Source organism: Nipponia nippon, unplaced genomic scaffold, assembly GCF_047370975.1.
Source record: "Nipponia nippon isolate SJK-2023a ecotype South Korea unplaced genomic scaffold, ASM4737097v1 scaffold_26, whole genome shotgun sequence".
NCBI classification, from domain to species: Eukaryota; Metazoa; Chordata; class Aves; order Pelecaniformes; family Threskiornithidae; genus Nipponia; species Nipponia nippon.
The window spans coordinates 6610195-6627975 of record NW_028262343.1 but is presented as its reverse complement, the minus strand read 5'-3'; the positions used below and the strand labels follow the sequence as shown (position 1 = coordinate 6627975).

At 40.7% G+C, this 17781-nt stretch overlaps 1 long non-coding RNA gene across 1 annotated transcript; it reads right to left on the bottom strand.

The window, feature by feature from the left end:
• Nucleotides 1-3520: 3520 nt before the first annotated feature.
• LOC148055207 (uncharacterized) lies at nucleotides 3521-7238 on the bottom strand. The gene is made up of 2 exons (XR_015705857.1): nucleotides 6986-7238; nucleotides 3521-5147 (listed from the first exon to the last, which is right to left on the bottom strand). It is a non-coding gene; the product is annotated as an uncharacterized LOC148055207 (long non-coding RNA).
• Between the last annotated feature and the right edge of the window lie 10543 nt (nucleotides 7239-17781).

Sequence of the window (17781 nt, the reverse complement as noted above, 5' to 3'; positions counted from 1 at the left end):
TATACTGCTAAAGCAGTGCACATTTTTCAGAATACAAATAGTTATATGCAGTAAAAAATTACACCATATCTTCAAATCTTTTGTTATTCTGTGAAACAATTAAACTGTGAAAACAGATTTATGTCCACTCTTATTTTACCTAACTGCTTATACCAAACTAACGGAAATGTAACTTCAGATCTGTGGAGAGATAGTGTTATTCCTCTTAGGTAGTCGGTATGCTTCAGTATAAAGCATTTGGTATGTTAAAGACTTTAGTTTTTATAACGAGAACAAAAACTGTGAAATAACAAAATGCTAAACTATTTTTAGCTGGAATAAAATGTTATAAACAAGTTAAGGATATTAGTATTCTATTGCATAACTACTTTAGAGATAGTCAAAAGGCATGAATCTAAAGAAACTCCTGATCTGCTGACTCCATAACCATATTAAAATATATACTAAAATAATAACCTTCTATAAACATAGTTTTGATCATATTCATGTAATCTTTCACTTGCAGATTAAAGACATCATATGATCAGTCTTTTTTTTTATCTGGGAATACAGTAGCATGTGCATGTACATCTCCAATTGTGAGGTAGATTCACACAATTCTGTTACAAAGCACCAACTAACGAAACACCTTCTAATAGTGACAATTTCAAGGCAAAAATCTTAGTCCCAGCTGGCCCCCCTGGCAGTTCTCCACAACACAGTGATACAAAAATTCACGGATGCTTCTCCTCACAGTCCGAATCTCCCCAAGGGAGAAACGGAGTATTCAGAGAGTCCCTGAAATGAATCTCAATAGCAACGAAGTTACTATTAAGCAGGTATTCTTTATTGCAGCGCTGGGCAGCACTGGGGATTCTCCACCATAAGTGCTCCACCGATTTGGTAGACTTTCAGAGATTATATACTGTAAAGTCCTACATATTCACAGGATTTCCGAGAATTCATTTACATAAACATGGGATTTCCTGGAACTTATTAACATATGCAAATGTCCGATCCGCATGCGCAGTCGTCTCCCGTGGTGGTCTTCAGGTGGTCTTTGGGGGTCTTCAGATGAAGGCTCGTAGTCTTCTTCACTGTGTTCGCTGATTGACCTTTGCTTCTGCGCAAACTCAGTCCTAGGATCACTTAAACGGTGTCCTTCAAGGCTGTCATCATCCTATTGTGACTTCCTATCTTCCATGCATTTGTTCTCCCAAGGCCCAGTTGTCTGAGATGGGATTATCCCGGAGCCCCCTTATCTTACAACCATTCTAACTACTCTCTAAATCCCAAAGGCCTTTCTTTTGTTTAGTTAAGTGACTAAGATATTTAAATATCCTCCTTGCCCCTAGGCTTTAATTCTTTCAGGAGGCATTTTGAGGCAGTGGCTTTGTCTATCTTGCCTTTAACCCTTTCAACAGGTCCAGAGCGAGGAATTCCCCCTCTGAGCTCTACATCCCAAATCCCTGCTTTGTCAGTGGCTTGATCTCCTTACAGGAAGCTCCTGCTGCTTCTTTGGTTTGCTTAGGCTCCTCCATCCAGGCAGATTATTTGGCTGGATGGCCGGGCCCAAAGAGTTGTGGTAAATGGAGTTAAATCCAGGTGGCAGCCATTCACAAGTGTCCTGGTTTCAGCTGGGATAGAGTTAATTTTCTTCTTGGTAGCCGGTATGGGGCTGTGTTTTGGGTTTAGGATGAGAACAATGTGGATGATACACTGATGTTTTGGTTCTTGCTAAGTAGTGCTAAGCTGTTGCTAAATAGTTGCTAAGTGGCGCTCACACTGGTCAAGGACTTTTCAGCTTCCCATGCTCTGCCGGGTGCACAAGAAGCTGGGAGGGGGCACAGCTAGGACAGCTGACCCAGACTGACCAAAGGGTTATTCCATACCATATGATGTCCTGCTCAGTATATAAGCTGGGGGAAGAAGAAGGAAGGGGGGGACATTGGGCGTGATGGCGTTTGTCTTCCCAAGTAACCGTTACACGTGATGGAGCCCTGCTTTCCTGGGGATGGCTGAACACCTGCCTGCCGATGGGAAGTAGTGAATGAATTCCTTGTTTTGCTTTAGTTGCGTGCACAGCTTTTGCTTTACCTATTAAACTGTCTTTATCTCAACCCATGAGTTTTCTCCCTTTTACTCTTCTGATTCTCTCCCCCATCCCACCGGGGGGCAGTGAGTGAGCGGCTGTGTGGTGCTTAGTTGCCGGGTGGGGCTAAAGCACAACAGTTTTATTTCTCATTATCCTATCCTATTTATTATTGGTAATAAATTAAATTAATTTCCCCGAGTCGAGTCTGTTTTGCCCGTGACAGTAACTGGTGAGTGATCTCCCTGTCCTTATCTCGACCCATGAGCCTTTCATCATATTTTTCTCCCCTGTCCATCTGAGGAGGGGGAGTGATAGAGCAGCTTGGTGGGCACCGGGCGTCCACCCAAGGTTAACCCACCACAATCTCCGAAAGAGAGGGAGAGAAATGGCCAGGTACAGATTCTCAGACCTAGGAAGGAATTTTGAAAAGGGCCAGTGATAAAAGACTATAAGAAAGCAAAATATAGTAATAGCCTAGTCAGAGAATTAACTTCTAAGAGAAAAAAGAAAGCAGTAAGAAGACCATATGGGAGATAGGGATAAGGCTTATTGGATCACATTCTGATGTCTCCACATATATCAGAAGTATAAGAAATAAAGAGAAGCAATGAGAAACTTAGCATGCAGCCAAAGCTATGACAGAATTGACATCAAGGAAATGTGGTACAAGAAACTGTGAGATGAGTACTGGTATAAGAGTACAAATTATTTGCAAAGAACAGAAGGGAAAATTCAAGAATATACTTTTTCAGTATATATATTTATCAAGCATCAAGAACAGGTGAAAGGGTAAAGAAAAATGTGATGAAAGAAAAGTAGTGATATCATGGCAGGGTTCTATCTCTAGTCAACTTTGGGAGAGATGTAGTAAGTCTAATGCTACATTGTTCTAAGTCCCAGCCATTTAAACATCCTCTTAGACAAACTTGCTAAGAGATAGTTGGATAAACCAAAGGAAAATTAAAAAAGAAAGAAGAATTGAGTAAGTATCTAAAGGTGGAAGGTAATTTGCACAAGTTTAATGAGAAATTAGATGTTATTCTAAGAAATGGAAACATCCAAAGACGGATAATGTTCTACAGAAAAGTAGACTTTAGTAAACTCTGGAAATTGATAGATAGTATCTATTGATAGCCCGAGGATTAATGGAGCACTATCTGTAATTTAAGAAGAGGTGTTCAAAGCACAGCAGCAAAGTGTGACCCTGAAAAAAGAAAAGATAGGGTATGCATTGAGAGTGCCTTATGGGTAAGAGACTTATAAGCCCCATAAGACCTATCAGGAGCTTTTTAATTAGTTAAAAATAAGAAAGAACTTAAAATTGGAAGGCACATAGCTGAAGGTAGCCATCAGAGCCCAAGCATATGATGTAAAAATAAAAACTACAGGCAAGCTCACTTTCAACTGGGAAGACACATAAAAAATAAAAACGAAAATTTCCACAAATATATTTCCACAATATATTAGAAATCAGAATATGCAAAGGGAATCAGAAGAGGCTGAAAACAAATAATGAGACATGATATATTTTCTGCTCCAGTCCTCACACATATAGGTACTCTAGGTGCATTTATTCTGTTAAATAAATGGTAGCTATGGAATGCTCTCTATCCCCAAAAGGCAGCTGATATTAGTGAAAGCCTCTTTGGAAGTATTTGTATTTATGAAAAAAAACTTTTCTTTTATGTAACTATAAAAATTATAACTAGTGTTACATAAAAGATTTTGGATGGCATTCCATATTGTATGTGGCAACTGGTACAGTAAAGCTGGATGTCCAAACACTGGATTCAGAGACGTAATGCAAAACTTTCAGTTCACACTGTTTTTACTCCTTTCTCTCAAACCTTAATTTTTCCAGTGGTTTTCAGTAGTTTTAAAACTGATACTCCTCTACAAAATGTAGCGTTCGTTACATATCAAGGTTATACCGGCGGATCTCCAGCCGACCCGGGCTGGGGAAGGAACAGTCAGCACACGCAGTGTGGGTGTTCAACTCCCCCGTTTATTGCGCAGTAGTTTACCTTTATACTCCCAACAGTAGGCGTGTCATGTTATAAGGGGCAGGGACAAAGGAGGGTCGACCTTTCACTCTTTCCGTACAGCGCGTGATCTTCCGGTCGCCAGCCCTTATCTTACTACATTTCCCCCTCCCTTAGCTCCAGTAGCTCTGTATCTCACTGGGGAAGCTGCGCATAAAATAATCGATATATGGTGAGACTTCTTAATATACAACTCCTAAACTACCTAATTAAGCGTAATAGACAGGATAATAGCATAGCAAGGATAAGAACAAATAACAAGATTATGAGACCAGTTATCTATGTGGCAGCAACTGTCCCCCTTATCGCTAATGAAGTAGGGGGGTGAACAATCGACAGGTAGAGGCTTGTCCAATAGCCGGCATATACAGACACGCATCCGTTACGTTCATGAACCTTGCCCAATCCAGCCAGCAGTTCGTCACGGCTCCCTCATTGCTCCCCCACATCATCAGGATGCATAGGGAAATGGTAACCTGTCAAGACAAGACTCAATAAATTGGTTAATGTTTATACGGTCGAATATTTCGACTGGGTACCCATTCTAGCGTCCCTTTCTCGGTTTGCACACACGCATACCCACGTCCCAGACAACGGAGGGAATACGGGCCCCTCCATTCACGGGTTTGCAGGTCCCGTACTTGAACCAAAGGGTAAGGCCCTTTGTTCTCATCGAGCCGGAAATGTGCCTGGGTTGCAGTCTGGGTTTTATAGGTGTTCCCTCGAATGGTATGATTTAAGGTAATTAGTGCCGTCGTCAACAGACGCTGTGCCCGAAATAAGGGAGGGTCAAGGGCAGGGGGAACCCCTGTTCCTGGGCTTATCTTTTCCCCCTCCCTAAGTCGGTCGAGTAACCCTTTTAATGTGCGATGCACGCGTTCTACAATGCTTTGGCCCGTACTGTTGTAGGGAATACCATGACTCAACTGAATATCCCAGCGTGCGCAGAAGTCCTTTGTCTTCTTGCTAACATATGCCGTTCCATTATCTGTTTTAATTTTTTGTGGGATGCCAAGTTGCGCCATACAGTCCTGCCAATGTAAAATAAGTGGATTAAAGGGTTCATAAATCGTAACATCAGACTGCCATATTTGGTTGGGCTGCAACCCTCGAGGGTTTACCCCTGCCTCCCAGAGGGGACCTTTGGAACACACAGGATAAGCAACAATCACAGAGCGAGCATCTTGCAAAGTAATACCAGTTCGCTTTCCCACTGCCCCAGGGGTAAGGGGTCCCTCTGGTAGCTCAGGTATCACTGGCAGTGCCGGGGGAGCCCTACCACCCCCCCTAGATGTCATCAGCCGTGACACCGGTTCTCCTTGTTCCTCAGATCTTTTCCTGCGCTCTGCGCTCTGTGTGTCCAGCACCCGTCGATCACTGGGATGCAACGGGGCGTCCTCAGAAGGTGATGGTGTCTTGCCCTCCTTTTCTCCTTCCCGCCATCTTCCTTCACGTAGTTCGCAATACCGCTGGGATCCCACACCGGCCCCCGGGACCCAATCCAGCAACCTATCAGTCAGCTCCCTTTCCACACATTGTTGCAACTCGCCCCAGGGGTATTGAGTAGGTCGCGGATCCGCTGGTGCAGAAGGTGCCGAAGGTTCCGTGGGTGGCTGCTCTAGACTCCCCACTCGTAACGGGAACACCTTTCCTGACTCCTTTGTTCCCGCTGCGCCATAGCCTCCCTACGCCTCCCCTTCCTCCGTTGGCTCAGTCCCCAGTAACGACGGCCCCGTCTGTGCCCCACAGGCCACCCCTTCAACTCGAGTTCACACTGGAGTTCCAGCCTGTCCAGTACAGCAGTACAGAAAAACAGCAGAGATGCCCTGGCCATCGGCCAGCCCAGGCACATAGCCATTGCTGTTATCAAAACGTTCCCAGGCACAGCGGAGTAAGATGATAAGCAGTTCAGCAGTACAGCAAGCAGCGAAAGCAAAAAGCAGCCACTAACGAGCATTAGGCTCTAATATATAGTAAGGCAAGCAAGCCCCGTGGCAAGCACAGAAACCTGCCGATTAATAGCTAAACAGCAATAACAGCTATAACTTCGATCTAGCACATTCCAATTAAATCTGTCGTTATCTCGAACGCTTTGTACCCTATATTGGGCGCCAAAAAAAACTGTCGTGGTTTAACCCCAGCTAGCAAATAAGCACCACACAGCCGCTTGCTCACTCCCCCCCGGTGGGATGGGGGAGAGAATCGGAAGAGTAAAAGTGAGAAAACTCATGGGTTGAGATAAAGACAGTTTAATGGGTAAAGCAGAAGCCGCGCGCGCAAGCAAAGCAAAGCAAGGAATTCATTCACTACTTCCCATAGGCAAGCAGGTGTTCAGCTATCCTCAGGAAAGCAGGGCTCCATCATGCGTAACGGTTACTTGGGAAGACAAACGCCATCACTCCAAACGTCCCCCCCTTCCTTTTTCTTCCTCCAGCTTTATATGCTGAGCATGATGTCATATGGTATGGAATAGCCCTTTGGCCAGTCTGGGTCAGCCCCCCCTGGCTGTGCTCCCTCCCAGCCAGCCTGTGTCCCCTCCGAGACTAAACCCGTTGGCTTTTCGTTCCCAGGAACTTCATGCCCCACCAGCGCGCTACGTGCGGCAAGCCAGCACCGCTTTGCCGCAAACCCCTTCTTGAGCACCCTTTCTACTGTTCCCCAGGCGCAAAGCCGGTCACTGGCTCCTCCAACATTGCTTATGATCGCTTCTGTCAGCTTGTTGCGTATTTTCCCCCAATTTGGGGTGTCCAAAAACTTCTGTGGGAGTGCCGAGCACTCCCCGGCGTAGCATCCATTGGATGCAGTCGCCCGTGGGCCTTTTCCTTATCGCCCCATCCTCGCCCACCTCCGTCGCTACCGACTTTAGTACCTTTACGAGTTCTGCGAGCTCCATCGCTGCTACCTGCAGCTGATCACGTCGGGGTCACCACTATGTAGCGTTCGTTACATATCAAGGTTATACCAGCGGATCTCCAGCCGACCCGGGCTGGGGAAGGAACAGTCAGCACACGCAGTGTGGGTGTTCAACTCCCCCGTTTATTGCGCAGTAGTTTACCTTTATACTCCCAACAGTAGGCGTGTCATGTTATAAGGGGCGGGGACAAAGGAGGGTCGACCTTTCACTCTTTCCGTACAGCGCGTGATCTTCCGGTCGCCAGCCCTTATCTTACTACAACAAAAATATTAAATATGCCTCTTTATTATTAATTAATGATATAGGTAAATAAATATCTTAGGGTCACCTTTGCCAACATCCTCCACAGTACAAAACTTGGGTTACAGTGCTTCTGTTTGGATTCAGCAAGAGAATATGCATGGGATTCAGAAACACTTCAGAGACTTTGGAGGAAAGGATCACAACTAACAATGATCAGAATGCTTTACAACAAATTGCAAAAATGACCTGAAATCAGGTCATTTTTCTGTGTCATATTTGAAGTACAAAAGGTCAAAACTATTTAATGCATTTGCAATATAATATGTGCTGTTCAATCATTTTTACTGCCATGACATTCCCTTCCTGATGGAACTTCTCAGGGGAAGATAGTAAGGGAGGATATGGCATAAGAAGCAACTTCCCCTAAAAATGTATGAAGTCATTTGGTATTCATTGCACTGGCAACCATCAGGATGGATTGATTGAAAATACATCTAATAAATGGACACCCCCCCCATTATTGGCGTGTATTCTATTTAATCCGTTCTTTCAAAGTCACACTCCCTCACCCCATGCTCCAGTCACACTCCTACACAGCAACAGCCACCTGCTCTGAAGAGCATCCTTTTGCTTACCTCTGGTTAGGACATTTCTCATTTGTTTAATATCTTTCCAGTATTAACAGACTGAGTTAGTACAATAGCAAATACAAAGGATGAGTCTGACCCCTTGACTTCTCTTTGGCATTAAAAATTGTAATCTACTCTATATTAACCAGTAAGAGACAAGGTTGTTTTAATAGAAATGAAGCTAGGGTTTGGTTTGGAGTACTTCACTGATTGCAGAAGGCTGTTCTGTTTTTTTTCACTTTTTAGTTCTTTTTTTTTCCTCAGGTGATCAATCCCTACATACTACTATTATGTTGAAAAGCAACAGCCTATCTAAGAATTATGCTCATGTGTCATCAGTCTTCAACCTAAAGTGGGTTAGGAATATATATATTTTTTTTCCAAAGATGCCTATTCATTATTATGATTCATGATGCATTGGAAAAGTTTCTCATGGTCAGTGAATTTCCTGACAAAAATGAATCTCTAAGACAAAAATAAAAAGGGAGGTGGGGAGGAGGAGAGAGAGATATTGAAATAACAAATAGCTAGCTTAGGAAAGTTCATTTGTTTCTTTGTTGTAAAAATGGTCTAGATACTATTATTTTCCCATTTCACATCAGGATAAACTCAAGATATTTGAAAATAATATGAAAGATGCATATGAAAATCTTTACTTAAAAAAAAGGAATAAGAGGTGAATTACAAAGTAATTCAGAGAAGCCTGATGATTAGGGATCTGATTTGGGATGCAAAAACCCCAAATTTAAGCCTTTGGTATGCATTATTTAGTGGCAGGACACTCTGGTCCCCTGTTTCCCCAGTGACTGTTCTAACTTCTAAGCTGATTTGACAAGTTGTGACTGAAGTTATCCTGTGGAGTTCTTCTGATTGTATAAATAATTGAATGGTTTTTTTGAGCAGAGATTTGAACCTCATTCTTCCCAAATGAGTACTCTAACTGCTGGGTGGTACAGTTCTGCTTCTCACTACTTTTCTCTGGTTGAATAAATATTCAATATTTTATATAAAGTGGAACTGTTCCAAGAAGAGCAACAGAAAAGAAGAACAAACCATATTTTCTTTTTCAAACTTGACTTTTTACTGTGTTTCTTCCTGTTAAAAACATGTCTGGCTCAGCACCATGCAGTCTGTCAAATTCCCTTCAGCCTCTTTAAGAACTGTATTTCGAAGGACCTTCTTCTCCCATTGGTCCCATTGTCGCATCCTATCTTATTATTCAGTCAGTAAATTTTTAACATTCTCCTCCCTATCTTTTTGCAACACTCCTGATTTCTGCGAAAGTTTGTTCCATTTTCATTAGCAGATTTCTCATAATTTTCAGTGTGATCAAATTTGATTTCCCTTATTTTATCTGTTGTCAGCATATGAGGCACCATGGCAAGGAGCAAGCGATTAACTTCAAAAGAACAGAGGGGAAAAGGAATACAACAAAAGGTAATATGACACTATTTCAAAGTGTAATAAATACAAAGGCTAGTACCCTCCTCTCTTTGGTATTATGTGGCACAGCAAAACTCTTAGGAAGACTTTTGAAAGTAATATTAAAAATAGCAGACAGAAATGCATCTTTGCTGCTTATTAAAAAAGCAGATAGTTATAAAAAGTAATACTAGAAAAAGATACTAAAGGAAAAATATTTCTTCCAGAAAAAGAAGACCACAAAGAAAGCTTGAAACTTTTTGATTTTAAAATAGAAGGCCATTCTGAGGTGAAAGAAAATTAATCAAGACAGCAGTGAAATATGGACAATACTCAAGAAATGGAAGGGAATGCCCTTCAGTATGCCCTATGGCTAAAGTGTAGTTCATAGTGATTTATAATTCTTTTATGCTGCCTTTAACTGAAGTTCTTAAAAGAAAAGTCTTGAGTGTAGTCTTCAAGGTTATGACATCCATAGGAAAGAGACTGATTAGTGAGCCTTTTTGCTGTTCTGTATGACAATCCAGAAAATATCTGAATTGCAATAAGATCTCAGGAGAAAACTCTGAGAGTTTTTCCTTTTGAGGAACACCATCATTAGGATGGAACAACATACACTTTTTCAGTTAACAAATTAAAAGAAGAGCCATGTTATTTTTATGTTTACTTTAAAATTAAATGATTACCAGTTGCTAGCAAATGTGTTTGAAGAGCAAATCTTGTGCACTCAAGAAACTCATATCAGCCCAAGAGTCAGTCCCTCTGTGTGACAGTTGTCTGAAACATGCAAATCATTCCAAATTCCAATGTATGGACATATCATACCATGTAAACTCTGGCATTCAATATTTCTCAGAGCTGGACATGCTATTCCACTGAGGTTTCAAAAATAACATATTTTGAGGCATTCAGTTTAACCTGTGGCATCCGTAGTCTTTGCACCCATACTTTTCAGGTTTTCCCGCTTTTTTTAGTTTGTCTATAGCATTTTGAACTGCCAGGGCTTACCAACCCCAGGTGTAGGAATCCAGACCTTTATTTCCTCAATGATCCTAAATGCCAAAGGGTATCTGAGTCAATCTCCTTCAATACATGGTTGAAATAAGTACTGGATGGGATAAAAAGGTTAATTTCCATACTGCTAAATGACTTGAGTCTTTCTTATTCAGGAGATTAAAAAATGAAGACGTTAGGTATTTAAGCAGCATTTTCCCTCACTCTGGAGGGAAAGCTCACCTGCAATTATTCTCCGTTGCTGGAAAAAGGAGCAACTTGTGGAGTCTACACCATTTTCCTGAAATGTTCATAGAATAAGGTGCATCTTGAAGGAATGAGGTAATAAAACAGTCATTTTGAAATCTTGGTTGCTCCCAACTGGCACATTCTTCTTTTCTGCCTTTCTTACTATATTATTTCCCAATGTACTCAGTACAGAAACGCAGCAGATGTAGACAGAGACAATTGTGTCTTTGGTCAGTGAGCTGGCCCAAAACATAATACTCCCATCCATCACTAATTCTGCAATCATTACTTCCATCAAATTAGAGTTCTAAATTTGGTCTGAAGACTGAAAGGCAAGCTTAATGGCCCTACAGAATATTATCACAAGCCATTGTTGACTATTTTCTTAAGTTTCAAGTGAAGTTGTAATTATGATGTCACAAGGCATTATGCCAAGAATCCCATTTTGTTTGAGCAATCCCATTACCCAACTTTTTGCCTTTTGTGATTCAGCTAGATTATATTTTTTTAATTGAGTTTCCATTTCTACTTTCAGCACTGATGTAATTCTACTTGTACTCTTTTCCATTACCATTTCTTGGTAAATGGATTAGTCTGAACGTTGTTTTGTGTTTACTTTCCAGAATTAGCAAAAGAAATGTTCTAATGGATGAAGCATTTTTAAGTAAAATCCACTTTCCTTTGGAATGTTATACATAATTTCATAAAGAACTCACACCGTTTTTCAGCTGTTTAGGAGGCTATAGTAAACCTAGAATGGATATTCTAGATGTAGAAATGCAAGGAATAGTTAGAAGCCTTTTAGCCTAGGAAACCTGTACTTAAATTCTGTCTAACCGTTGGTAGCACAAAAAGTGGAATTTGTTGCTATCATGTAACTTATTGGTGACACTTGTACACTTCAAAGTTGTAATTCAGTGCAGCTGAATTATACCTTTCTTGCTAGAGATCCAGGGCTGAAGTACACAGACTTGAAAGGCAGAGATAGAACAAGTGGCAGAACAACATTACACTGAGAAACAACCAGTGCCTGTCATTCTAGGTCTTGAGATTGACAAGTCTACAGATATATATCACATATTCACTCCATCAGATTATGTGGCTTCCCCTCCTTTTTTTCTTCAACTGTTTACTTGTAACTCTTGAGGAGGAGCTAGAATAAAACAGCTCTCCCTTTAGGGGTCACAGGGATACTACATAAGCCATACCCAGAGAAGCATCTTTGATTTGTTCTTCCAGGGCAGGTCTCAGTTACGTCAGCAGGAAAAGCTGACCAGCTTCAGGGAATGGGAACAGCCTGGTGGATACAGCAAAGTGCACATACCTACACTGAGAACTCGACTGTTGTTATTACAAGAAAGAGAACTCCTTCTGTATCTATTGTCTTCTGTTGAAAACTTCCTATAACAATAGCAATATTATCCCTTAAAATTTAAATTTAAAAAGATTATTTCATTTGCAGTGACTTGTTTTTCTGGTGGGATTAAACTGTTCTTTTTTTTTTTTTTTCCTAAAGGTACTTTATTTATTTTTCATCTCATCTTACTTACAAAGGACTGTGCATCATGTGCTGGCTTGTCCTTTTTTTCAGTGTAAAGAGAGAGATCAGAAAGATTTTAATCTTCTTTTTATTATTTGATGTGTTACATCTTTTTCTTTACTTAATGCAATAGGGGCTATAAAAAAATATTCTTCCTGTAAATGTATATACATATTTCCAGATATCAAAGGCTGAGATGTGGTATGACATTTTTGAATGACATATAATATGGTGGGATGTAGACTGTCTGTAATTGCTATGATGTAACAGACAAACTATTTGGCTAGTGCAAATGCCACTTCCTTTCTCAATTAAGTCTGCTGCTGCTTAATACTACAGGCTACATTCTGAGGAGAGGAACTGTTCAGCTTCCAGGAGGAGACAATAATTTATTCCTCTAAACTGTTAATTAAGATACAAACACAATGGCTTTTGAATCAGATTTAGCCTGCATTATTGGTTCTGGGTTTTGAAATGGAGATTGTTGTTGGCAGCTGCAGGCTACACACAAAAAGTTAAGACATAAAAGACTAATTTCTGTCTTATCACATGGAAGTGCAAATTACCCCCTTTCTTTATGATGAAGTGAACTAATTGCTTAAGCTCTAGAATATCACTGCAGAATTAGGCCAACCTACCGGGATAATTTCAGTGTTGGAGAATCAGCAGTAAATTTGGGTCTCCAGTAAAGGCAAAGCAATGAATAAAAATATAAGATAAGCTAGTAATACGTGAGGCTTTGCTCCCCAAAATACTCAAAGGTTAGGATTTAAGACAGCTTTATGTTCTTTCCTATACCTAGTTACTTCAGGAAATGCATGTGGATGCTTTTCATATAGAGCTGAGCTGCTGTTTTCTTACTGCTGTTGGGATTATCCTCACGACATTCGAAAACATGATTTTTTCTTACTTTTCCAGTATTCTAAGAACAACAGTTTTAAAGCAGATATATAGTGGCCCCACTTATTCATATAGCTTGCTGAGGAGACAAGTAACTAATGCATGCAAGAAAAAAAACCAAAATCCCTGCAAATATTCATCTGAGCTATTAAACAAAATCACTGACATTACTTTTGCATTCCTGTTGTGCTTTCCAGTAGTCATGGACAAAATGAGTTACTTGTCATGAATATTCACTAGAACAGCAAATTTAAGTAGCAATATATTCATAAAAAGCATATTTCGAATTAGTGTTTACCATATTCAACAACAGAACACAATGGAGATAAAGCAATGAGTACAATCAGTCACAGCTGCCTGAATTTGGAATATTCAAAACCAACTCTGAAATAAGTTTTAGACCTTGTATAGAGTAAAATTTCAAACAAGCTCATAGCCATGACCAGTCACAAGCAAAATGGGTTAAATACATTATTTGTCTCCAAATCAAATTTAAAAAAATCTTACTATTTTTAAGGTACTGTCTGCTATGGAATACCATGCAGTTTTCTTTACAAGCAAATCTGTCACCTTTTTCTTTATTCTAATAAACGCAGATGTTAGCAAAAAGTCTCCCACAGTGAACATGGCCAAGTTTTAAAGGTGCTCCCTTCCTTATATACTGAACAAGAATTTTCCTGACATGAATATCTTTACCACACAAGGCTCAATGCTGGAGATGCTTCTTGTACATTAGCACCAACAATATTTACTGCACAGAAAGATTCTTGCAAAACAGTATAAGAATTCTCTGGAGCTAAGCCCTTACAAGGACTATACAACATAGCACAGTAAAGTCCCTTTGTGGAATGAGTACTTTACAAAGCTGGCACAGACTAAACATTTCCATTTTTTTGTCTGAACTTGCCTTAGAACGAATAATTTCTAAAAGTCATGCAGCAATTAGTTAGGGCATGTGGGTGCAGATATGTTTCTGCAGCTCTGAATGCTGCATTTTGTTGTGAGCTCTTCTGTATTTCAGTTCACTCTCACCCTAACCTGAAATTCTTATATTTGGTTGTAAGAAGCCTGAAAAGATATTTTTTTTTAACACAGCATTTAAAGGTCAATATAATAGAACATCTCAATCATGCATTTTAATATGGAAATCTAAAGACTAAAGACAACAAGGAATTTGGCCTTTAGTTCTTAAGATTCTTAGAGGAGTTTCTTTAATAATTAACTTATTAAAAATGAATCTGTGCATATAAAGTATATTTTGTTATTGAAGGAAATCTAATACACAGGAACATATTTAATATCCTATTGAAATGGGGGAGGGGGGAGAAAAAAAGGCAAGAGAAGAAAGGATGCATTAAGGTTCAGCCATAAATCAGAGACAGAGTATAGATTACTCCTGGCTGTTTAACAAAGTGCCACACACAGGAGCCTTTCTTCAGAGAGTTCTCTGTTTCTGAGCCCTATTCACACATGATTGAGTGTATTTCTTGACGTAGCACAGGCCTGTACATATCAGCCTCCATCAGAGCAACAAACTAATGACATGAGGTAAAGACTCTGTAAATAGAAAGGCCTGGATCAGTAGGCAAGATGAACTATCCCTATTTGCAAGTGATAAGCTACTGCTGTGAATTGCTTTCCTCTTTTATGTATTTGCACATTAAATGGTTCAGCTAACCATGGCTGAGCTAACCAGAAAGATGTGGAAGGGGCAAAAGACAAGAGAGGTAACAGCGCAAAATTAGAATGCAATGGGTAAGGGAAGTGAGGTCAACGAGCAAGGGGGATCTCAGTGAGGCTGATGCTGAGGGGAGCAGAGGAGGCAGCCAAGCAGCGAAGGGAAGATAATGCCCCAGGACAGAGCTCTATAAGAAACATTGTTAACTTCTACTCCAAAAGAATAACCTAATGCTGAATACTCCTTCGTGGCATGAGGAAGAGGGTAATACTTTCATGCAGCCACAGAAATCACAGATTGAATGAAAAATTTAGGCTGGCAGGGATCTCTGGAGATCATCTAGTCCAAATGCCTGCTCCAAGCATTCAGGGTCAGATGATGCTTATAACCCTCATGATGAAGAATTATTTTCCCTTTATATCCAGCAGGAATTTCCCTTGTTGTAAATTGTGACTATTGCCTCCTGCTCTTTTGCTGTGCAACTCTGAGAAGAGCCTGACTGCCTTCCTTCTAACCTCCCTTTAGGTTGTGGAAGACAACTGGATGTTCTTTCTCTTCTCCAGGCTAAACAACCCCAGTTCCTCCAGCCTCCTCCTGCATCGTATGTCACAGCCTCCTAACCATCCTGCTGGTCCTCTGAAAGAGCCTCTTCAGTTTGTCTGCATGTGCTGTACCAGGGGGGCAGTATTTCAGACAAAGATTTATACATGGAGATTAGAGGGAAATCATCTTTTCCACCAACCTGCTAGCTACACTCTTGCTTATGCAGCCCAGTATATTGTTAGCCTTCATTGCTGATCCACATTCATCTTGTGTACAAGGACCCCCAGCTCTCTTCCACAGAGCTGCTACCCAAACAGTCAATCCCTGGCCAGTACAGTCATGTGCAGTTATTCCACCCAGATGCAGGACTTCGCATTTGTTTCTGTTGAACTTTCTGAGGTTCCTGTTACCCCATTTCTCCAGCCTATGTTCTCCTAAATAGCAGCCCTACCCTCCCATGTATTGATTGCTCCCCCAATTTTGGTATCATCTGCAAACTCACAGAGGGTTGGCTCTGTCCCATTATCCAGATCCATTATCTCTTGCTGATTAAGATGTTAAACAGTATTGGCTCCAGCATTGCCTTCTGAGGAACACCAATTGTAACTGGCTGCCAGTTAGAAAGAAGAGAATAGGGAAAATAACTATACCTCATAGTACTGGAATCTTATTCTTGCTGAATTTAATCTTTTTCCATTACTTTCCAAACCCTTCATATCTACTATGCATCTTTTTTTCTTTTAACGTTCCTGCTCCTTCAAGGCTTTGTTTTAGCTTCCACATTATATTGGATATCTAAAAGACCTCCATCACCTGACAACAGCAGGTCCCTTTCACTGACTTGAGTGGTTGTTAAAGGGAGTCACACTCTGTTACCCAACACAGGAGCAATGAATTGCACTAATATTACCTGGTTATGCTAAACTGAAGGCATCACACTGAAAACCAGCCTAGAGCTGAGATAATGCTTTCTGAAGTACTGATGGGGTTGAAGAGTTTTCATATGAGAATTTCATATTAAGCACTGATGTCAGAAGCTGTATTTTCTTCCAAAACAAAGGGGAGAGGGGTATTCTTCAGCATTATGCCAGCTGAGAAAATTTGATTAAAAGGAGTTATGTGTAGGGAGACCATGAACAGTGAGGAAACACACGGTTAAAAGTTTTGATTCACTACACAACTTCTTGCATCTATTTCAAGAATTGTTGTTAAAAACAACATGAGTGGTGTAGTGTACTGATGGGACAGGAACTTTCAGAATTTCCAAGATCCCTGTTATTTCTCATTATACATAACTTGGATCTGCACAACTTCCTTTGCTTTTTCAAGAAATAGTTTAGTTTGCCATAAAAAGGGGCGGGGGGGGGGGGCACAGGAAAGAGAAGAAAGTTGTTATTTGTCATGGTTTAACCCCAGCCAGAAACTAAGCACCACACAGCTGCTCACTCACTGCCCCCCGGTGGGATGGGGGAGAGAATCAGAAGAGTAAAAGGGAGAAAACTCATGGGTTGAGATAAAGACAGTTTAATACATAAAGCAAAAGCTGCGCACGCAAGCAAACCAAAACAAGGAATTCATTCACTACTTCCCATTGGCAGGCAGGTGTTCAGCCATCCCCAGGAAAGCAGGGCTCCATCACATGTAACGGTTACTTGGGAAGACAAACGCCATCATGCCGAACGTCCCCCCTTCCTTCTTCTTCCCCCAGCTTTATATGCTGAGCATGATGTTATATGGTATGGAATAGCCCCTTGGCCAGTCTGGGTCAGCTGTCCTGGCTGTGCCCCCTCCCAGCTTCTTGTGCACCTGGCAGAGCATGGGAAGCTGAAAAGTCCTTGACTAGTATGAACACTACTTAGCAACAACTAAAACATCAGTGTGTTATCAACATTATTCTCATCCTAAATCCAGAACACAGCACTATACCAGCTACTAGGAAGAAAATTAACTCTATCCCAGCTGAAACCAGGACATTATTCTTTTCCCTGAACTGAATTAGTAGAGCAAAGTAGTCTATTAAGTTTTCACTGTGACATTCTAACACTTGAATCAAGAATTTATGTTTGCCAATACCGGAATCAAAAATTTAATTCTCCTTTACTGGACCAAATCTTTTTGATTTGAATTTCAAAATAGTTTTCGCAGTTTTCCAAAACTTAACTTAAAATGAATCCACTACAAAAAATGAGAAAGAAGCATAAAAATAAAAACAATTCTAACATCTAGCTAGACCAGAAAACCACATAACATTTTCTCCTCCCAGTGATGACTTGTGAAACTAAGGTTCAAACCCTTATAACAACCCATCACTTTATTAAAATATCTTAGGAAAGCTCATTTGGCAGGAAAGAGCTACAATGATGCACGGGCCTCAATTATCCATGAAGTTTTGAGAAAGCAGATTTAGTGGGAATGATAAACTGAGCAGTTTTATGGCCAAAACAAATAACTGTGATTCTCTCCTGTGGCTCGTTTAAGTTTTGATTATGTTGCCACCAGTCCCATATGTTATTTTCATTATAGGCATCCCAACAAAGAGGAAGTCAGGCAATAA